The 19,839-nt window shown below is 46.5% G+C and overlaps 1 long non-coding RNA gene across 1 annotated transcript in view; it reads left to right on the top strand.

Moving 5' to 3' along the window:
* The window catches only part of LOC123377038, a 64,767-nt gene that overhangs the window by 8,555 nt on the left and 36,373 nt on the right, over positions 1 to 19,839 (top strand). Inside the window, exon 2 of the long non-coding RNA XR_006582046.1 lies at positions 14,987 to 15,071. This is a non-coding gene — a long non-coding RNA (uncharacterized LOC123377038). The remainder of the gene's footprint in view (positions 1 to 14,986; positions 15,072 to 19,839) is intronic.

The following is a 19,839-nucleotide window of genomic DNA, read 5'->3' as shown; positions in this document are numbered from 1 at the left end:
AGGCTAGCAGAATCCTAGCTATAGAGATTAAAATATTTCCCTATTACGGTGTCCAAGTACAGGGTCTCTCTTACCATCTATACAAGACTATCTATAGAAGATTATTACCAGCTATGCAAAATTGATACCATCTGTCTATATCATAGCCTTATCATCTACACAAAAGCTTATAAACAGAATTGGTGAGGGACTGGAATTTCCATTCCATGAGGAATTCTGACATTTTGAAAAAAAATTATTTCAAATCAGAATGAAAAACCTGAAATTTCCCAGAACATGAAATATTTAGAAAAAAAATTATTTTGGGTCAATCAAACTGCTTTATTTTTATTTCAACTTTTTTCCAAATTATTTTTAATACATTTTGAAATGAAAAATAGTTTTGAAATGAAAGTTTCAAATGTTCCGTTCTGAAAACGTTGACACTTTTAAAACAGTTTTGATTTTTTTAAACCAAATTTTGTCAAAATCAACATGTTCCTGCAGCAAGTTTTGATTTTGATGAAATGGCATTTTTCCATAGAGAAACATTCCATTTGTAAAATATTTGACCAACTCTACTTAATAATTTGTAGAGGTTAAATTAAATAACATCTGTTACTATTTAAGTACTTTCTGGAAAGAATAAATAAAAATTGCAGCACTTGAAGTGAATGGTGCAGAGCAGAAGAAATTAACCAAGTCAGTAAGCATCAAAGGAAGAATTTACTTTTAGGGAATCCAATCCAGCATAGAATGAAAGGAGAGAGGGGTTTTTTAGCTGTGATGAGAGACACTATTTATTGACCTAGAGGAAAAGCTGGTTTTTCTGTTGGTAGGCTTAGGGTACGTCTTCACTACCCACCGTATCGGCGGGTAGCAATCGATTTCTCAGGGATCGATATATCGCGTCTCATCTAGACGCAATATATCGATCCCCAAACGCGCTCCTGTCGACTCCGGAACTCCACCAACCCGAACAGCAGTAGCGGAGTCGACATGGGGAGCCACGGACATCGATCCCGCGCCGTGAGGACGGTAGGTAATTCGATATAAGATACTTCGACTTCAGCTACGTTATTCACGTAGCTGAAGTTGCGTATCTTATATCGATTTTCCCCCGTAGTGTAGACCAGCCCTTATAGTCTCACATGAGACAAATATTTGGCTAAAGGTTATCAAAAGCAAAGGTTTTGGCTGAAGGTTGAAACACCACTAAATAACATCAACCCCTTTCCTGACCAAGAGAGAAGTGGGAAGGATAGACATTTGGCTGAGTATTGCAGGAAGACACTTGTAGAAAGAGGATTTTGAGTTTGGCTGACATTTGTTTGGATTAAAACAAGTACTGCATTTGGAAAGTGGCTCAGGACACGAACCACTATGAACATCGCCTGCTTCTGTACTGATATTTGTATCAGTTCATCTCTAAGCAGGGACAAAAGCCAGGCCTGGATCCATCAGGAGCTCAGCCCACATTGAATTCCTTACAGGGTTGGGGCTCGAGACTCCCCTGCCTGGCAACCGTGACAGCCATCGAACAGGATTCCCATTGACCTCAGCAGGCACTGGATTGACTTTAAGAGCAGTCACTGGATTGACAATCTTGTACCCACTTACTACTGTGGGTATAATGAAGTCAATTGGTGTACTCACAGCTGTACGCACCAAGGGCTTGATTCAAAATCCATTGAAGGCAGTGGGAGCTAGTGGGCTTTGGCTCAGGCCCTAGGTCTTGTGGCGTTTGTAGTACAGCACGCTAACACATTGTGCAGCAGCCTGCACCTTTGCTTTTGCAGCCAAATGGATGTATAGGTGACACATCTAGGGCCTGGTCTACACTACGCGTTTAAACTGGTTTTAGGAGCATTAAACCGATTTAACGCCAAACCCGTCCACACTAAGAGGCCCTTTATATTGGTATAAAGGGCTCTTTAAACCGGTTTCTGTACTCCTCCCTAACGAGAGGAGTAGCGCTAATATCGGTATTACCATATCGGATTAGGGTTAGTGTGGCCGCAAATCGACGGTATTGGCCTCCGAGCGGTATCCCACAGTGCACCACTGACCGCTCTGGACAGCAATCTGAACTCGGATGCAGTGGCCAGGTAGACAGGAAAAGCCCCGCGAACTTTTGAATATTTCCTGTTTGCCTAGCGTGGAGCTCAGATCAGCACGTGTGGCAATGCAGTTAAAAATCAAAATAAAGAAAGAGCTCCCGCATGGACCATGCGGATGTGATCGCTGTAAGGGCAGGCAAATCTGTTCTATCAGCGCTCCGTTACAGAAGATGAAATTCAAAATCATTTTTAAAAAATCTCCAGACAGACGCCATAGCAGGGGCTCAGCGCACTGCTGCGTGACAAACGTAACGGAAAGCCAAAGAATCAAATGGACGCTCATGGACTGGAGGACTCAAGCTATCCCACAGTTCCTGCAGTCTCCGAAAGTATTTGCATTCTTTGCTGAGTTCCAAATGCTTCTAGGGTCAAACACAGTGTCAGCGGTGGGTCAGGGCATAGCTCGGCAATTTACGCACCCCCCCACCCCCAGAAGTGAAAGGGAAAACAATCCTCTCTTGACTCTTTTACATGTCACCCTATCTTTACTGAATGCTGCAGATAAACACGATGCTGCAGCACTCAACGCCAATATCCTTGCTCCCCCGCCCCGCTATGGGTGGCTGATGGTACAATAAGACTGATACCCATCGTCATCATCAGCCTATTGGCATATGGGGCAGTGCGAAAGGACTGGTAACCATGCGTACTAGCATCAGTGAGGTCAATGAAGGGCGCCTGGTCCTAATTTTTCCTGGTAGATGGTACAGTATGGCTGATAACCATCGTCATCATAGCAACAGGGGGCTGAGCTCCATCAGCCCCCACCCTTCATGTGTAAAGAAAAGATTCAATTGCCCCTGGACTAGCAGAGGGATGCTGGGCTCCTCTCCTCCACACTCCTTACTGTCCTGTCTGGACTCTCATAGCAGCTGGAGGCTGCCTTCCACTCATTTCTTACTAACAAGTCACTGTGTCTTCTTCCTGCATTCTTTATTACTTCATCACACAAGTGGGGGGATAATGCTACGGTAGCCCAGGAAGGCTGGGGGAAGAACGGAATCAACAGGTGGGGTTGTTGCAGGAGCACCCCCTGTGAATAGCATACAGCTCATTATTTCTGCTGGATCTGACACAGAGCAGCTGTGCTCTCTGGTTCTATGATACAGTGGTTCTCTAATACACTTGTCCAAATTCTAGACAGGACTGATTCTATTTTTAGATACCAAAAAGGAGGGATTGACTCTGGGAGTCATTCCCAATTTTGGCTTTTGCGCCCCTGGCTAAGAGCAGCCAGGGGCACTTATGACAGCAGCAAATGGTGCAAAACGACTGGTAACCATGCTCATCTTTTTACCAATTTATGGATTGGTAGATGGTACAGTATGGCTGATAACCATCTCTGCTGTCATGCAAAAGCAAAAGCATGCTGCTGTGTAGCGCTGCTGAATCGCCTCTGTCAGCGGCATCTAGTACACATACGGTGACAGTGACAAAAGGCAAAACAGGCTCCATGATTGCCATGCTATGGCATCTGCCAGGGCAATCCAGGGAAAAAAGCCGCGAAATGCTTGTCTGCCGTTGCTTTCCCAGAGGAAGGAGTGACTGACGACATTTACCCAGAACCACCCGCGACAATGATTTTTGCCCCATCAGGCACTGGGATCTCAACCCGGAAATTCCAAGGGGCGGGGGAGGCTGCGGGAACTATGGGATAGCTACGGAATAGCTACCCACTGTGCAATGCTCCAGAAATCGACGCTAGCCTCGGACCGTGGACGCACACCACCGATTTAATGTGTTTAGTGTGGCCGCGCGCACTCGATTTTATACAATCTGTTTTACAAAACCGGTTTATGCAAATTCAGAATAGTCCCGTAGTGTAGACGTACCCTAGGATACAAGTGGGTGACTAAAATGTTTTGCATCAACCTCAGCTGCATTTGACTGATAATCTGAGGGAAGGGCGTGGGAAAGGGAGGTTCCTTTTTAGGCTGAAATACTTAATTTACATATTTCTTGACACTTGGTTTTCATACTTAAAATTAGTGAAGTGCAAACCCCCCCCCAATTAAAATAAGTGAGTTTATTATTAAAATATTAGTCAATGTTAAGACTGAAGCTTGTGTTCTCTTTATCCTATGAATCTGTTTGTGACATGACTTGGGGGCAGTGTATAGGGCCCATCAAAACTTAGACTCATGCTATCTTCCTCAAGATCCTGCATGAATTGGCTATTGCCTTACTCCGTTCTTGCAATGGCAGCCACTGTAGTGCTGAATGCAGGGCCAGCCCACAACATTTTGGCACCTGAGGTGGGGAGCTCAAATGACATCCCCATGCCCCCTCGCTTGGGCCAAAACTTTGAAAGGTCTCAATTCTGCCTTCTTCCTGTTCGACTCCTCTCATGGTACTGCTCTGCTACCTACCCCAATAAAGGAGAACTAACAACTTAAAATGCCTTGTTCAAAAATTGTAAGTAACACTTAACTTTCAAATGCCTGAACAGCAAATGTAACTTGTCTTGTCTACATAGTTATCACTGGCATTTTTATCTGTTTGAATAATCGAAGTGGTGCTTTCCGTGCCTTCTTGGTTGCAAAGATTTGAACTGCTTCCTGCTGAAGGTCCACAATCTGGGCCAGCTCATGCTCTATTGAGATGGTAGCAAGGCCAACCAGCCTCTCCTGTGTCATTGTGGAGCGTAGATGTGTTTTTATTAATTTCAGTTTGGAGAAGCTGCATTCTCCACTGGCAACTGTTACAGGAGTTAGAAGTATGTTAGAAGTATGCGCCGAGCCACAAAAGCATTTGGAAAGCGTGGGGTCATCTTATTTGTGCACATATATTCCAGAACAGCCTTTGGAGTTGATCCTGCTGAAATGTATCTTTAAAAGGCTTTCAGTTCATCATATACACTTGCATCAATATCGTGCATGTCATCATGTATCAACACTGACTCTAGTGCCCTGCCTTGCTGGTGTAGGTCTTCCTCAGGTATAGTGAGGAGTTTTGGAATATCATACAACATCCCAAATATACTGCTGTGTTCCTTGAGCTGCATGAAATGTTCTTCAATGGACTGTATTGCACAATCTAACACCTGGTTAAATAATTCAACTTTGAATTGTTGTTTGGGGTCTCTTATGGGATTATCCCGTGCCTCGTAATCAAAATGTCATCTTCTTCGGTGACTCTTGTATTCTTGAATGGATGGGGAAATAGCTTCAGTATGAAGTTCCTCTGCCAACTTCTGTGCACTCTTCAGAACATTTTGAAATCCTTCATCTGATCGGTAAGACTGTAGGTATGACTTTGCTGTATCCAGTTGTTCCATTGCTCCAGATATATCAAGGTCAGGCGACATCCCCTGAGCTGTGCCAGTATAGGTTTTTCTCATTTATGGCACAGGGTCTTTGAAGATCACGACATTTGAACAGACACCAAGCTTCTTGTTTATCAAACCGTTATTCTCCCAACACTCTTGTATGGGTCTGAAATTTGGACCACCTATAGACACCACTTGAAAGTCCTTGAAAGGCACCATCAACGCTGCCTTCGTAAGATTCTGAAGATCAAATGGGAAGACAGGCGCACCAATATTAGTGTTCTGGAAGAGGCAAAGACCACCAGTATTGAGGGAATGATCATCTGTCAGCAATTCCACTGGTCTGGTCACGTTGTCTGGATGCCAGACCATCGTCTCTCAAAACAGTCCTGTTCTCTCAGCTGAAAGAAGGGTACCATAATGTGGGTGGACAATGGAAGAGTTATAAGGACTTGCTGAAGGACAACCTCAAAAATGTAATATTGACATTGATACCTGGGAGACACTTGCCCAGGATCTCTTAAAATGAAGTGAAGTCCTACAGGATGGTCCCTTGCATTTTGAACTTGCTCGCCAACAAGCCGCAGAGGCACAGGAGGAAGGAGAGACTGTTCTCCACTCATGGTCAACAGCCTTCTGCTGAGCCTGAAAACATCTGCCCTCGTTGTAATAGAACTTGTGGTTCAAGGATTGGCCTTATTAGCCACCTGAGGACCCATAACTCTCATGGAAGATGATCATACTCAGTAACAAGTGATTGCCCATCATCATTATCATTATCATCATCATCAAGGTCAACACTTTGGAGTCTCTTGCTTACAACATTTATTTCAAACAGTATGTCATGCCACAACACTAAGCCAAACAGAAATTTGAAGTTATGTATGTTTCTGGTGATTCCATTTCCCTTTGCCACTGTTCTCCCACAAACAGTTCCTGTCATAGCATTATCCTCCATAATGGCAACTATGGCATCATCTGTCTTCCAGTTTGGTGTTTGATAGGCTTTATCGTCTCCACTCAACTTTCCTATCGTGTGGCACTCAGTGGTTTCAGTGTCAGAGAGGAAGTTCCCAGATGTTGCTTCAAAATTTGCCATCGATGAGCTGATGCAGAGAAAAATACATAGATTCTTTGAATTACATTAAAAAATTCAACAGCCTCACTAGAAGCTGATGCTGCATCACTGACCACCAAGTTCAATGAGTGAGAACTGCACGGGACAAAAAAAGCTTGAGGGTTTAACTCTCGGATCCGTGTCTGCACTCCTCTGTTCTTTCCTCTCATGTGGCACCATTATCATAGCCCTGACATCTCATGTCAGCTATCGCAGTTCCTGTATCTTCCAGTTTTTTAAGAAGCACATTTGTCATACCAGCTCCTGTAGTATCATCAATGTCAATAAAGTCTAGAAAATGCTCTCTGACAATCACCATTGCAGGAACATTTTCACCAGGTTCTGTAGTTGTTGTTACAAAACGCACCATTAAAGTAATTTGTTCCATATGGCTGATGTCAGGTGTGCAGTCCAGCATAACAGAGTAATAACTTGCTGACTTCAGATCTGCCACCATCTTCTGTTTGACTTTTGTTGCCAGTAACTGTATGATCCCATATTGAATTGTTTTTCCAAGGTAGTGATGTGTGTACATTTCTTGGGTGGTGACTCTTCTTAGGCCTGGTACACACTAGGACTTTAATTCGAAATTAGCAGCGTTAATTCGAATTAACCGCGCACCCGTCCACACCAGGAAGCCATTTAATTCGACCTAGAGGGCTCTTTAGTTCGAATTCGGTACTCCACCCCGACGAGGGGAGTAGCGCTAAATTCGACATGGCTATGTCGAATTAGGCTAGGTGTGGATGCAAATCGAACTTAGTAGCTCCAGGAGCTATCCCACAGTGCACCACTGTGTTGACGCTCTGGACAGCAGTCCGAGCTCAGATGTTCTGATCAGCCATACAGGAAAAGCCCCGGGAAAATTTGAATTCCTTTTCCTGTCTGGCCAGTTGGAATCTCAATTCCTGGTTGGACATCGTGGCGAGCTCAGCAGCACTGGCAGCGATGCAGAGCTCTCCAGCAGAGGAGTCCATGCAATCTCAGAGTAGAAAGAGGGCCCCAGCATGGACTGACTGGGAAGTCTTGGATCTGATCACTGTGTGGGGCGATGAGTCTGTGCTTTCGGAGCTGCGCTCCAAAAAACGGAATGCAAAGACCTACGAGAAGGTCTCCAAAGCCATGGCACTCAGAGGATACAGCCGGGATGCAACGCAGTGCCGCGTGAAAATCAAGGACCTGAGACAAGGCTACCAAAAAATCAAAGTGGCAAACGGACGCTCCGGAGCCCAGCCCCAGACATGCCGCTTCTACGAGGCACTGCATGCCATTCTCGGTGGGTCTGCCACCACTGCCCCACCAGTGACCGTGGACTCTGAGGATGGGATAGTGTCGAGGGGCAGTTTCTCGGCGATGTTCGCCGATGGGGAAGATGAGGAAGGGTTTGTGGAGGACGAGGCAGGCAACAGCGGTTACAATACCGCTTTCCCCGACAGCCAGGATCTCTTCATCACCCTCACAGAGATCCCCTACCAACCCTCCCCGGCCGTTAACCCGGACTCCGAATCAGGGGAAGGATCAGTCGGTAAGTGCTATAAACATTTAAACATTTATTTCTTAACAAAACAGGAATAAAAACTATATAAAAAGAAGGTCAATGCATATAGGGATCGAACAAAAATCCTCTTGGGACAGTTCAACGAAGCTCTTGTAGAGGTACTCGAAAAGCCTCCGCAGGAGGTTCCTGGGAAGAGGTGCCTTGTTGGGTGCTCCGTGGAAGCACACTCTTCCGCGCCAGGCCATCAGGAGGTATAATGGGAGCATCGCCTCGACCAGCATGGCAGCATAGGGCCCTGGTCTGTGCAGGGATTCACGCAGCATGCGCTCTCTGTTTCTCCTGGAGACCCGCCTCAGGGTGATCTCGCTCGGCGACTGCTGCATCTAATTAGGGGAATTACTTTAATGTTACTATTGTGAATGCTTGACTTTTCCTTTGCATAACAATGACCGTTGTTTAACAGCCACGTGTTGTAGGCTGCAGAGGAAAAGCATACAGGGATCTTTCCCGGGGACAGCCGCGAGGGGCTGGAACAGGGTCAGACTTTATGCTTTCCAGATTGCCTGCAGCAGGAGGGCACTGCTATCCATTAACTGTTAAGCAGCCTAAAGTTTACGGCTTACCAGGCCTGGCTGCTACACGGATTCTGCTGTCCTGCCCCGCTTGTCCGATCTCCAGTGCAAGACCCCAGGCAATGAAAGCGAATGCCGAAAATTCGAACTTGTCCTGAGAGCACATGAGATTAGGTGCCCTGTATGGTCTTGTTCACAGAAACTGAGTAGACTGTGTTCAGTGTTCGCAAACATGTATCTTTGGAAGGAAATCACTTCCTTTTTCACATCACACAGCTGCGGCTCTTTCCCGAACTGCCCCGGCATCCCCCTCACAGAGGCTGGCGCAGATTAGGCGGCGAAAGAAAAAGACTCGGGACGAGATGTTCGCTGAACTCATGGCCTGCTCCAGAGCCGAGGCGGCCCAGCAGAGCCAGTGGAGGGAGACCCTCTCTCAGCAGCAGCGCTCACACAGCGAACGGGAGGACAGGTGGCAGTAGGAAGACCAGCAGGCGACTCAAACGCTGCTTGGACTAATGAGGGAGCAAACAGACACGCTCCGGCGCCTTGTGGATGTTCTGCAGGACCGCAGGCAGGAGCAGAGAGCCCCCCTGAACTGTATCTGCAACCGCCCTCCCCTGCCACAAAGTCCTGTCCCCCCCTCACCCAAAATCACAAGAAGGAGGGGCGCTAGGGGCCGTGAAAACTGTCACTCCACCCCAGCAGAGCGCTCATGTACCAAACAGCTCTCATTCCCTAAAGTATGAGAATTGCTTGCCTTCCTGGCTCACCCGATCCCAAATCCCAGTTTCATCCCCCAACTGTGTAGTTGAGTATTAAAAATAGTTTGCTGTTCATTACTGTTTCCGTCATGTTTCTTTGCAGAAGACTTTGTGTGTGGGGGGGGAGGGGTTTGTTAATTGCATAGGACAGCCACCATTAACAGGGTACAGACATGGGGGCAGGATCAACAGCAGGTCACACACAGAGTGCAGTCACTAGGCACCCGGGTCACTCTGCGAGGTGTCTGCTGCCCCAGGTCAGTCTGGGAGGTGTATGTTGCCCCAGGATCCGAGCGCCTGGCATCCACAAATGGCAAGGCAGGCTGCCCTTACCATGCCCTTCCACCCTAGTCATGAACCTCTCCGATGCCCTGAGCCCCAGCCAGAGCCATCATCCCCCTACACCTACTCACCCTTCCCACACACCCCTCACCCCTTCCTGCAAACCCACCCCTTCCTGCACACCCTCCGGTAACCGTCCTCCCCCCAGAGACCGCTGTAGGAGCAGGAGCCTGTCATTCCTCGAGTGTAGAAGCGGTCTGTACATCACTGCACACCGTACCCACCACAGTCTGCGTCCCTGTTGGAACCCTTTAACGCAAATTCATTAGTAAAGAAAACTTTGTTAATTAACAATGTTCCATTAACTTTATTTTTAAACGTCTGTTGGAAGGGGGGAAACCTGGTGAACGGGGTATGTAACCGCTGAAAAAAGTCAATAGTAACTGAAACAGGGGCAGGTTCAGCTTCTCTGTAAAGAGACTGGACAGTCATAGGTTACCCTGCTCTCTGAGGAACCTAGCTTTCAAAGCCTCCCGGATGCACAGCGCTTCCCGCTGGGCTCTTCTAATCACACGGGTGTCTGGCTGAGCGTAATCAGCAGCCATGCGATTTGCCTCAACCTCCCATCCCGCCATAAAGGTGTCCCCCTTGCTCTCACAGAGATTGTGGAGCACACAGCAAGCTGCAATAACAATGGGGATATTGGTTTCGCTGAGATCCGAGCGAGTGAGTAAGCTCCTCCATCTCCCCTTGAGACGTCCGAAAGCACACTCCACCACCATTCTGCACTTGCTCAGCCGGTAGTTGAAGAGCTCCTTGTCACTGTCCAGGGCGCCTGTATAGGGCTTCATGAGCCAGGGCATTAGCGGGTAGGCTGGGTCCCCGAGGATCACTGTAGGCATCTCCACATCCCCAACACTTACTTTGTGGTCCGGGAAGAAACTACCTTCCTGCAGGTGTCTAAACAGACCAGAGTTCCTGAACACAGGCGCGTCATGAACCTTGCCCGGCCACCCGACGTAGATGTTGGTAAAACGTCCCCTATGGTCCACCAGTGCTTGCAGCACCATTGAAAAGTAGCCCTTTCGGTTAATATACTGGCTGGCCTGGTGGGCCGGTCCCAGGATAGGGATGTGAGTGCCATCTATAGCCCCACCGCAGTTTGGGAATCCCATCGCGGCGAAGCCATCTATGACGACCTGGACGTTTCCCAGGGTCACCATCTTTGAGAGCAGTAGGTCAACGATTGCGTGGGCTACTTGCATCACAGCAACCCCCACGGTAGATTTGCCCACGCCAAAGTGGTTCGCTACTGACCGGTAGCTGTCTGGCATTGCAAGTTTCCAGAGGGCTATGGCCACTCGCTTCTGCACACTCAGGGCTGCTCGCATCCGGGTGTCCTGGCGCTTCAGGTCAGGGGCCAGCAAGTCACACAGTTCAAGGAAAGTGCCCTTACGCATCCTGAAGTTTCGCAGCCACTGTGATTCATCCCAGACCTGCAGCACTATGCGGTCCCACCAGTCCGTGCTTGTTTCTCGGGCCCAGAATCGCCATCCCATAGCATGAACGTGACCCATTGCCACCATAATCTCCACGGCGCGGCGTACCGTGCTTTGTGAGAGGTCTGTGCCACTCTCACACTTCACGTCCTCACCGCGCTGCCGGAGCCTCCTTGCCCGATTTCTCAGCAGCTGACTTTGGAAGAGGTGTTCGATAAGGTGCGAGGAGTTGACAACGGCCATAAGTGCAGCGATGATCGCAGCGGGCTCCATGCTCGCAGTGCTGTGGCGTCCGCGCTGTCACTGACCAGAAAAGTGCGCGAACAGAGTTCCCGCCGGCGCTTTCAAGGAGAGAGGGCAGGAGTGACGGTTGAATGATGACAGTTACCCAAAACCACCCTCGACACATTTTTCCCCCAGAAGGCATTGGGGGCTCTACCCAGCATTCCAATGGGAAGCGGGGACTGCGGGAACTGTGGGATAGCTGCCCAGAATGCACCGCTTCCAATGTCGACGCTTGCCCCGTTAGTGTGGACTCACAAAGTCGAATTAGTGTCCTTAGTGTGGATACACAAATTCGAATTCATCAGGTCAAATCCACAAATTCGACCTAAGTTAAATCGAACTACTCTTGTAGTGTAGACATACCCTTAGATGCTCGTGGAGTACAGCATCAAACTCAGCCATCAGCTCCACAATTTTAAGGAAGTTTCCTTTGTTTGGCACATACAGCTGATCTGAAGTGCCACACAGTGCTAGGTTTTGGGTAGCAAGCATTCTCACAATGGCAATGAGCCTTTTCAGAAAATTTTGCCAGTAAAAAGAACATAACATAACATAACATAACATAACATAACATAACATAACATAACATAACATAACATAACATAACATAAGAACATAAGAAAGGCTGTACCGGGTCAGACCAAAGGTCCATCTAGCCCAGTATCTGTCTACCGACAGTGGCCAATGCCAGGTGCCCCTGAGGGAGTGAACCTAACAGGCAATGATCAAGTGATCTCTCTCCTGCCATCCATCTCCATCCTCTGACGAACAGAGGCTAGGGACACCATTCTTACCCATCCTGGCTAATAGCCATTTATGGACTTAGCCACCATGAATTTATCCAGTCCCCTTTTAAACATTGTTATAGTCCTAGCCTTCACAACCTCCTCAGGTAAGGAGTTCCACAAGTTGACTGTGCGCTGCGTGAAGAAGAACTTCCTTTTATTTGTTTTAAACCTGCTGCCTATTAATTTCATTTGGTGACCCCTAGTTCTTGTATTATGGGAATAAGTAAATAACTTTTCCTTATCCACTTTCTCAACATCACTCATGATTTTATATACCTCTATCATGTCCCCCCTTAGTCTCCTCTTTTCCAAACTGAAGAGTCCTAGCCTGTTTAATCTTTCCTCATATGGGACCCTCTCCAAACCCCTAATCATTTTAGTTGCTCTTTTCTGAACCTTTTCTAGTGCTAGAATATCTTTTTTGAGGTGAGGAGACCACACCTGTACACAGTATTCGAGATGTGGGCGTACCATGGATTTATATAAGGGCAATAATATATTCTTAGTCTTATTCTCTATCCCCTTTTTAATGATTCCTAACATCCTGTTTGCTTTTTTGACCGCCTCTGCACACTGCGTAGACATCTTCAGAGAACTATCCACGATAACTCCAAGATCTTTTTCCTGACTCATTGTAGCTAAATTAGCCCCCATCATGTTGTATGTATAGTTGGGGTTATTTTTTCCAATGTGCATTACTTTACATTTATCAACATTAAATTTCATTTGCCATTTTGTTGCCCAATCACTTAGTTTTGTGAGATCTTTTTGAAGTTCTTCACAATCTGCTTTGGGCTTAACTATCTTGAGTAGTTTAGTATCATCTGCAAACTTTGCCACCTCACTGTTTACCCCTTTCTCCAGATCATTTATGAATAAATTGAATAGGATTGTCCTAGGACTGACCCTTGGGGAACACCACTAGTTACCCCTCTCCATTCTGAGAATTTACCATTAATTCCTACCCTTTGTTCCCTGTCCTTTAACCAGTTCTCAATCCATGAAAGGACCTTTCTTTTTATCCCATGACAGCTTAATTTACGTAAGAGCCTTTGGTGAGGGACCTTGTCAAAGGCTTTCTGGAAATCTAAGTACACTATGTCCACCGGATCCCCCTTGTCCACATGTTTGTTGACCCCTTCAAAGAACTCTAATAGATTAGTAAGACACGATTTCCCTTTACAGAAACCATGTTGACTATTGCTCAAGAGTTTATGTTTTTCTATGTGTCTGACAATTTTATTCTTTACTATTGTTTCAACTAATTTGCCCGGTACCGACGTTAGACTTACCGGTCTGTAATTGCCAGGATCACCCCTAGAGCCCTTTTTAAATATTGGCGTTACATTAGCTAACTTCCAGTCATTGAGTACCGAAGCCGATTTAAAGGACAGGTTACAAACCTTAGTTAATAGTTCCGCAACTTCACATTCACAAAAGACTCTGATGCAATCTTCTCTTGATGCTGATCAGCTATGGTGGCCTTTAATCTTAGTCTCTTTCCACCTAATGAATGCTCTCTGGTGATTTGCTGCCTTCTCATGGCATGCCAGATTTCTAGCCAGATTCTTCCAGTTCTTTGTTCCTGCAGAACCCAGTGTGGATGGAACATTAGACTGGAAGAGTTTGCAACAAAAACAGTATGCAGCATTCTGGGTTTTTGAGTACATAAGTCATGGCCTCTCCACTTTGTCACCATTAGGGATTTCACACCAGTAATGTGTTGGATGGAAACTTCTATTTTCATTGTCTTTGGGGAACATGAAGTTTTTTCACTTTCTGTAGCCCATGCAGTACAAGGAAGTCCCTCCAGCTACTGCTCAAGTGGGTCCACAGTCCTGGATCATCTAGACTTAAGGAATTAAACTCAGCTGCAGCTGTTTCTTTCGCCTCCACCACACTCTTCTCTGATCTACACTTTTCTTCAGGAATGTGCCTAGTTACATCCATTTGAGATGGAGATATGGATGCTGCAGTAGCTGCCAGGTCACCGGCACTCTTACTAACTGGAAGATCAGGCATCTCCTCACCATTTACATCCTCACTGGGGCCAGAAGGCTCACCATCAACATTTGTGTCTATGTATCTCAGGAGAGCTCCTTCCTGCTTAGATAGAAAAGCTTCCTTTGCTTGCTTTCTTTTTCAAAATGCTGCCTCAGAGGGGTGTTTTCTTCTTTCACTCATGACTGTTGTTCTATAGTGGCTCTCAACACTCTATCTATAGTGGCTCTCAACACTCAATTGAAGGGGACAAATAAGCAGGCTGGTAGCAGAGCCTGGGTGAGGGAAGATATCAGCGTCTTAATGGCCTAACTGGCTCCTACTACTTCAGTTGACTGCCTGTTCTCCTCAAGTGGGTTCAGGGAAGCATCAGGAAACAGGAAGCTCCCTGAGAAGCTGGTGTTAATCAGTGCAGGCTCCTGGGGGTGCTGGAGAGGTACATAAGAGGCTCCTCCTCCTCTCTCTCTCTTTAGCTCCTTCTGCTTTCTGTTATTCCCTCTCACCTTTTCTTCTGCCTGCCTGTTATGTCTCTTGTGCCCTCCTTCCTCCAGCACAGCACTCCACCATCTCTGTGCATCTAGAGCAGAGAGAATACATATGCACCAGCAGCAGACGCAATTTTCTACACTCTGGGTCCTAGTGGGGCCCCTCTGCAATCTGGTACCTGAGGCGGCTGCCTCAGTTTGCCTCATGGTAAGGCCAGCTCTGGCTGGATGTAATGGCAACAGGCAGGTGGGCTTTGGTGTTCTTCAATAAAACTATCATTATTAATTTTTTCTGTGTGAAATCATAACGTGTTTGGTTTCCATTTTAAAGGAGAAAACATCAATAAATCACTCCTGAAACATCCTACTCCAGTCAAGAGAACAGTGCTGACATTTAGAGACAGGGGAAATGTAAGGTAAGTGAGGTCTGTTTTTTTTCTTCACATGTTAAGCTGAATGAAAAGAAAATGTAATGAGTGCAGGCATTATATTAACTATATCAAGTGTTTTCCAGTGTACCTGTTGGAAGCACTGATCTTCTAGTAGACTGGAAGCATTTCAGCACAGGATCACAATGTTACGCTCTAGAACAGAGGGTGCGTTCACCTTCCATGGGGATGGATTGTGATTTAACAACTGTGTGGGGTAAGAGGCACTGCCTTCTGAGCAGGCCAGGCAATCAGCTGTGATTCTGAGGGTCACATTCATTTTCTGGTGGTCCCACTTGCTCCAGGAAGGAAGTAACTCGCTAATCATTGCAGGTTATTTCTCCCGCTGTGCTGGCCAGGCTGGTGTGGAGTCAAGGCTTTACCCACTCCCTGTGTGGGAGTAGGGGCCCTGCAGAGGCTGCTTTCCCTGTGGGAGCCACTGGGCACCTGGCCTGTGCAAGGGAGTGAGTGAATGTCTTACACCTGCTTACTCTGCTGTGTGGGTATGGGAGACAAGCTGAGAATTCTGCCTTGATTGCCTCAGTTACTGGCTGCGATACAGTAGCTAGAAAGAGGGTGAAATTTGCCATGGCAATGTGTATCTGTGGATGACCGCAAACCTATGGCTTGGCAAGAATGCATGATGGTGGCATTTGCCTGGCCAAAAGGCTGCCTCCTCTAGAAAGTCCCAGAGTGCCTGATGCAAAGCCCACTGAAGTCAATGGGAGCCTTTCTCCGGACCTCAGTAGGCCTTTCATCAGGTGCAGAGAGAGAGATCATTCACTCTACAGGTTGTCTGTGACTTCCTGCAGAGGAGCATGGACCAGTAGGAAGCAGGTATGTGTATTGACACGTGCATATGCAGCTGCATGGACCAATGATGATGGCTACCTTGTTTGCCCTGTCCCTCATCCATTCCTATTTGTTTGTTTCATCTACATGTTGCATCTTCTCCTTAACTCAGCATGTAAGCAGGGACTGTCTCTTGTCTGGTGTCTACCCAGTGCACAGGACACTGGGGTTCTGATCCTTAGCTAGGGCCTCTGGGTGCTAATGGAGTCCTACATAGCAACCCTCTGTGCAAGTTCTTTGTCCTTCTTGCAGGGACAGAATGCATGTGGCCCTGCATGGTGACAACTTCAGGCAGAGCACAGTGTGGATTTACTGTGATTTGGGCTTTTGCAGCTGATATTTATTCAATTAATATTTGTAGAAATCAAAATAAATTATAATTAAAGGGCACCTGTCCTAAGCGCCAGGTGCCCCATGTCCTAGTTACAAAGTTAACCCCCCAGCTCACCCCCAGTATTCTCTGAAGGGCAACAGGCCAGGGTGCTGGAGCTTGTTCCAGAACTGAAGGCCTGTCATGGGGGAACACTCTACTGCCGGTTCCCCCTCTGCTTTAAATTCATGAGGATCCAGCTCCAATGCCTCTGCTGATAGCAGCTGTGGCTGAGTGGCAGGGGAAGACGTGGTCCCTTGTGAGTCTATTTGTGGGGAGAAGAACTCTAACTGGGGGTACGGAGCACTCCAAGGAGGAAAGTAATGTTGAGTTAGGCAAGAGAGCAGTGCAAAGCAGAGAGGGCTCCCCCTCCTGCCCCTTGCTTGGTAAACAGTGCTCCCCTTACAGCTTCCCACATCAGCCCGGTTTAGTGAGAGCTTCTGTTTCAGTCTACTTCAACTGCTGCAGCTGAGCGTTTGTCAGGGAACAGAAAGCCCAATAAGTGCCTGAGGACATCGAGATCACTCTAAACAATTTTAGTTACTCCTGTCACAACTGTGAGTGCCTACCTCAGGGCAGACTGTCAGAAAACAAGGCAAACACCCCAAGCTGGTGGTATTTTCTATACTTAGATTTCACTAATGGGAACTCCTGGATCTCTGTAGCAGTCTTGCCTTGGAGTCACAGACAGTCCCCTGACACTCTCCAGCCTATTTTGCCACCTGGACAAACTGGACTTTGTGATCATGGTCACATAAACCGAAATTCACACTGCATCAGGGTTTCTCACAGTCCCAAGAGATGAGTCACTTACCCCAGATCAGGTGGTACTCCAGATCTTACACCAAAGACAAAGCTGGCATCCAATTCTATAGTAAACTAACTAAAGGTTTATTAGCTAAGAAAAAGAATGAGAGTTCTTGAGAGGTTAAAACAGGTAAAATATATGCACAGGTGAATCACAGTTTGTAATTCCAAGTGATGGCAGTGAGGTAATAAACTGCCAGTTCCCAAAAGTCTTTCAGGATACCCAGATTGTCTCTGGGGATCTCTGCTTTGCATCTGGTACACTTCCCTGGAAGAGTCCAAACAGTTCAGAGATGAAGGATCTTTCTTTTAATCCATATTTATAGATTCTTCATACATAAAGCAGGCGGATAGTGTCTTTATCCATGGGGGTTTTCCTTTAACACAGGGTGAGGAACGTACTTAGTTTTTTTACCTCTGTCCCTCATACATAATGGCCACTTGCTTTGAAATTAGAATTTTTTGTTTAAGCCTTTCATCAGCATTTCACAGGTTTTCTTTGTCTGATGAGTTATTTAGTTACAGGGGTATTTACAATGTAAGTGTTTGCCCTTACATCATGACAGGACACAGATATGTAAAAACAATGCATGTAACAACCCATTAATTGTATGAAGTTTAAATACCCTGTACACTCTTTTAGACCATTACTTTGACCTGTACTAATACACAAGTGAATTGACCTGACTCTAGCATGACTTGGTCTGCCAGTGTCAAAACTCCACCCTGTCCACCCAGGTTAGGCATAAACAAGGAGTTAATGCCTTGCTGGCTGGCAGAAGTGGTACCCTGGCCACAGGGAAGTATGCCACTTTCCCTGCATCAGCCATCATTTACCCCAGTAGCTAGAGGATTAGTTTAGAACGGGTTAATTTCCAAGTATTATTTCTATTTGAAACAAGCCAGCCAAATGTGGAAATAATCTCTGGCAGAATCCTGTGCAAACTTGTAATGCATGACATTTAAATAAAGAAATTTGCCTTAAAATATCCCTTGAGCTGAGAGAGGTCATGCCTTGAAGTGATAACTAATGTAGCCGACTGGAAGAGCTTCCTGCGGGGAGGGACTGGGCCTTGGCAGCAGTATAATAGTGCTTGTGTGCCTCTGCTCTCAAGGCTGACCAGCACTGATTGTGTTCCCGATGTATCATTCCTCCTGGTCTCTCATGACTCAGCCTGCAGCAGATCTCATTGTGATTCAGTCACCAGCTCCCACAACCTAGACGGGAATGTTAAATTCTGTTTAAAATATTCAGTCTAAGCAGCAAAGATAATTTTTGAGGTGACATTCTCCACACACACCCCCGCCTTTTTTTTTTTACTCAAAGTCACCCAGGGAAGTGGAATGATAATTGCACTTTATGACATGCAGACGCAGAATGTGGTTTAATTAAATATGTAACGTCAGGCAGAGACTAGCAGCCAAAATAGGACTAAAAAGGAAAGCTGTCACCTTTACCACAGTGGCACCAATCCTGCTGGCCACGCTTGGTGTAAATTCCATTGACATGCCGGGTAGCCAGACTTGACCTAAGTGTTGTAGTTGTAAGTGTCCAGAGGCAACATGTATGGGGTTAATTTATTTGCTGTCTTTCCTTAATGTCGCAAACTTTATTTTTATCTTGACACTTTTCTTTGACCTATGTATCTGGCTAATCTACGGTATTTCTAAGGCACCTATGCTCTTGGGTTCTAAGCCCTGGTCCTGTGAACAGTTACTGTATGTGCTTAATTTTAAGCACCTGAGACTACTCGTGAGCTTAAAGCTGAGCATGTGTGTGAACATGTCCTGGATCAAGGCCTATGTACGTCTGACGTTAGAATGGTTCCTTTCCTGGGTTACTAAAGGTATTTGAAAAGCAAATGGGATTTTTAATGCTCAGTGCTCTTTCTTAGCTCTTTGCACTTCTTAGGTGGGGAGAATGGGAGCTGAGCAGTCAAGTGTCCTTACTGGGCCGTGCTCACTAAGCATCGTGGCTCAAAGACATCAGGGAATGTCTGTATTTCTTTTCTTTTCAATCATGGACCCCTTCCCGCCATTCTATGTTATAACAATGTCCTGGGCTGAATTGCTGGGAGCACTGAAGCAGCATTTGCTGAACTTAAGCGGGGAGCAGGCGGCCAGCCACCATCTCTCCCCTTGCCTCCAAATTCTGAGGGCAACCAATAGGCCACTTCAGCCCCCAGTGCAAGTTACAGCTACTTCAGGGCTATCCAAACCTTTGCAGTTTGGCATAGTCCCCTTGGGGCCATCACTCCTGCTTTGTCTTCTCCTACCCGAATATACCCCCTACTGGAAGGCAGAGTGCTGTAGAGTTGACTGTGGGCCAAAATCTGCTGCCTCTTCCCCATCTTTTCTTTGAGCAAAGTCGATATTTGGGCCTAGAATACTTGGCCATGCTCTTGCTACACTAACATGTTAGCAAATCTTGCTTGACGTTGTATTGGTAACAGCAGGATGTATTTCCTACTCACTGGCATTCGTTATTTAATCTGGATAGGGACAGTGACATGTTGTGGAAATGGGCCTGGGCTTCACAGTTCAGAATCGGACCCAAACTTGCCAAAGTGCTGGTGTGTTCAGGCCAAGGACTTGAGGGTCAGTTTGAGGTGGGGGAAAGTAATGAAGTTCAGATTCACAGCTGAACTTGTCCAGGGTTGTATGGCTCTGACATTTTGATTCAGGCTTATCTCTGGTAATAGCAATGATAAACACAGGTAAGACTGG

The sequence above is a fragment of the Mauremys mutica genome, chromosome 9 (genome assembly GCF_020497125.1).
Source record: "Mauremys mutica isolate MM-2020 ecotype Southern chromosome 9, ASM2049712v1, whole genome shotgun sequence".
NCBI lineage: Eukaryota > Metazoa > Chordata > Testudines > Geoemydidae > Mauremys > Mauremys mutica.
Note: the sequence above shows the minus strand (reverse complement) of the source record. Positions and strands in the feature narration are given on the sequence as shown.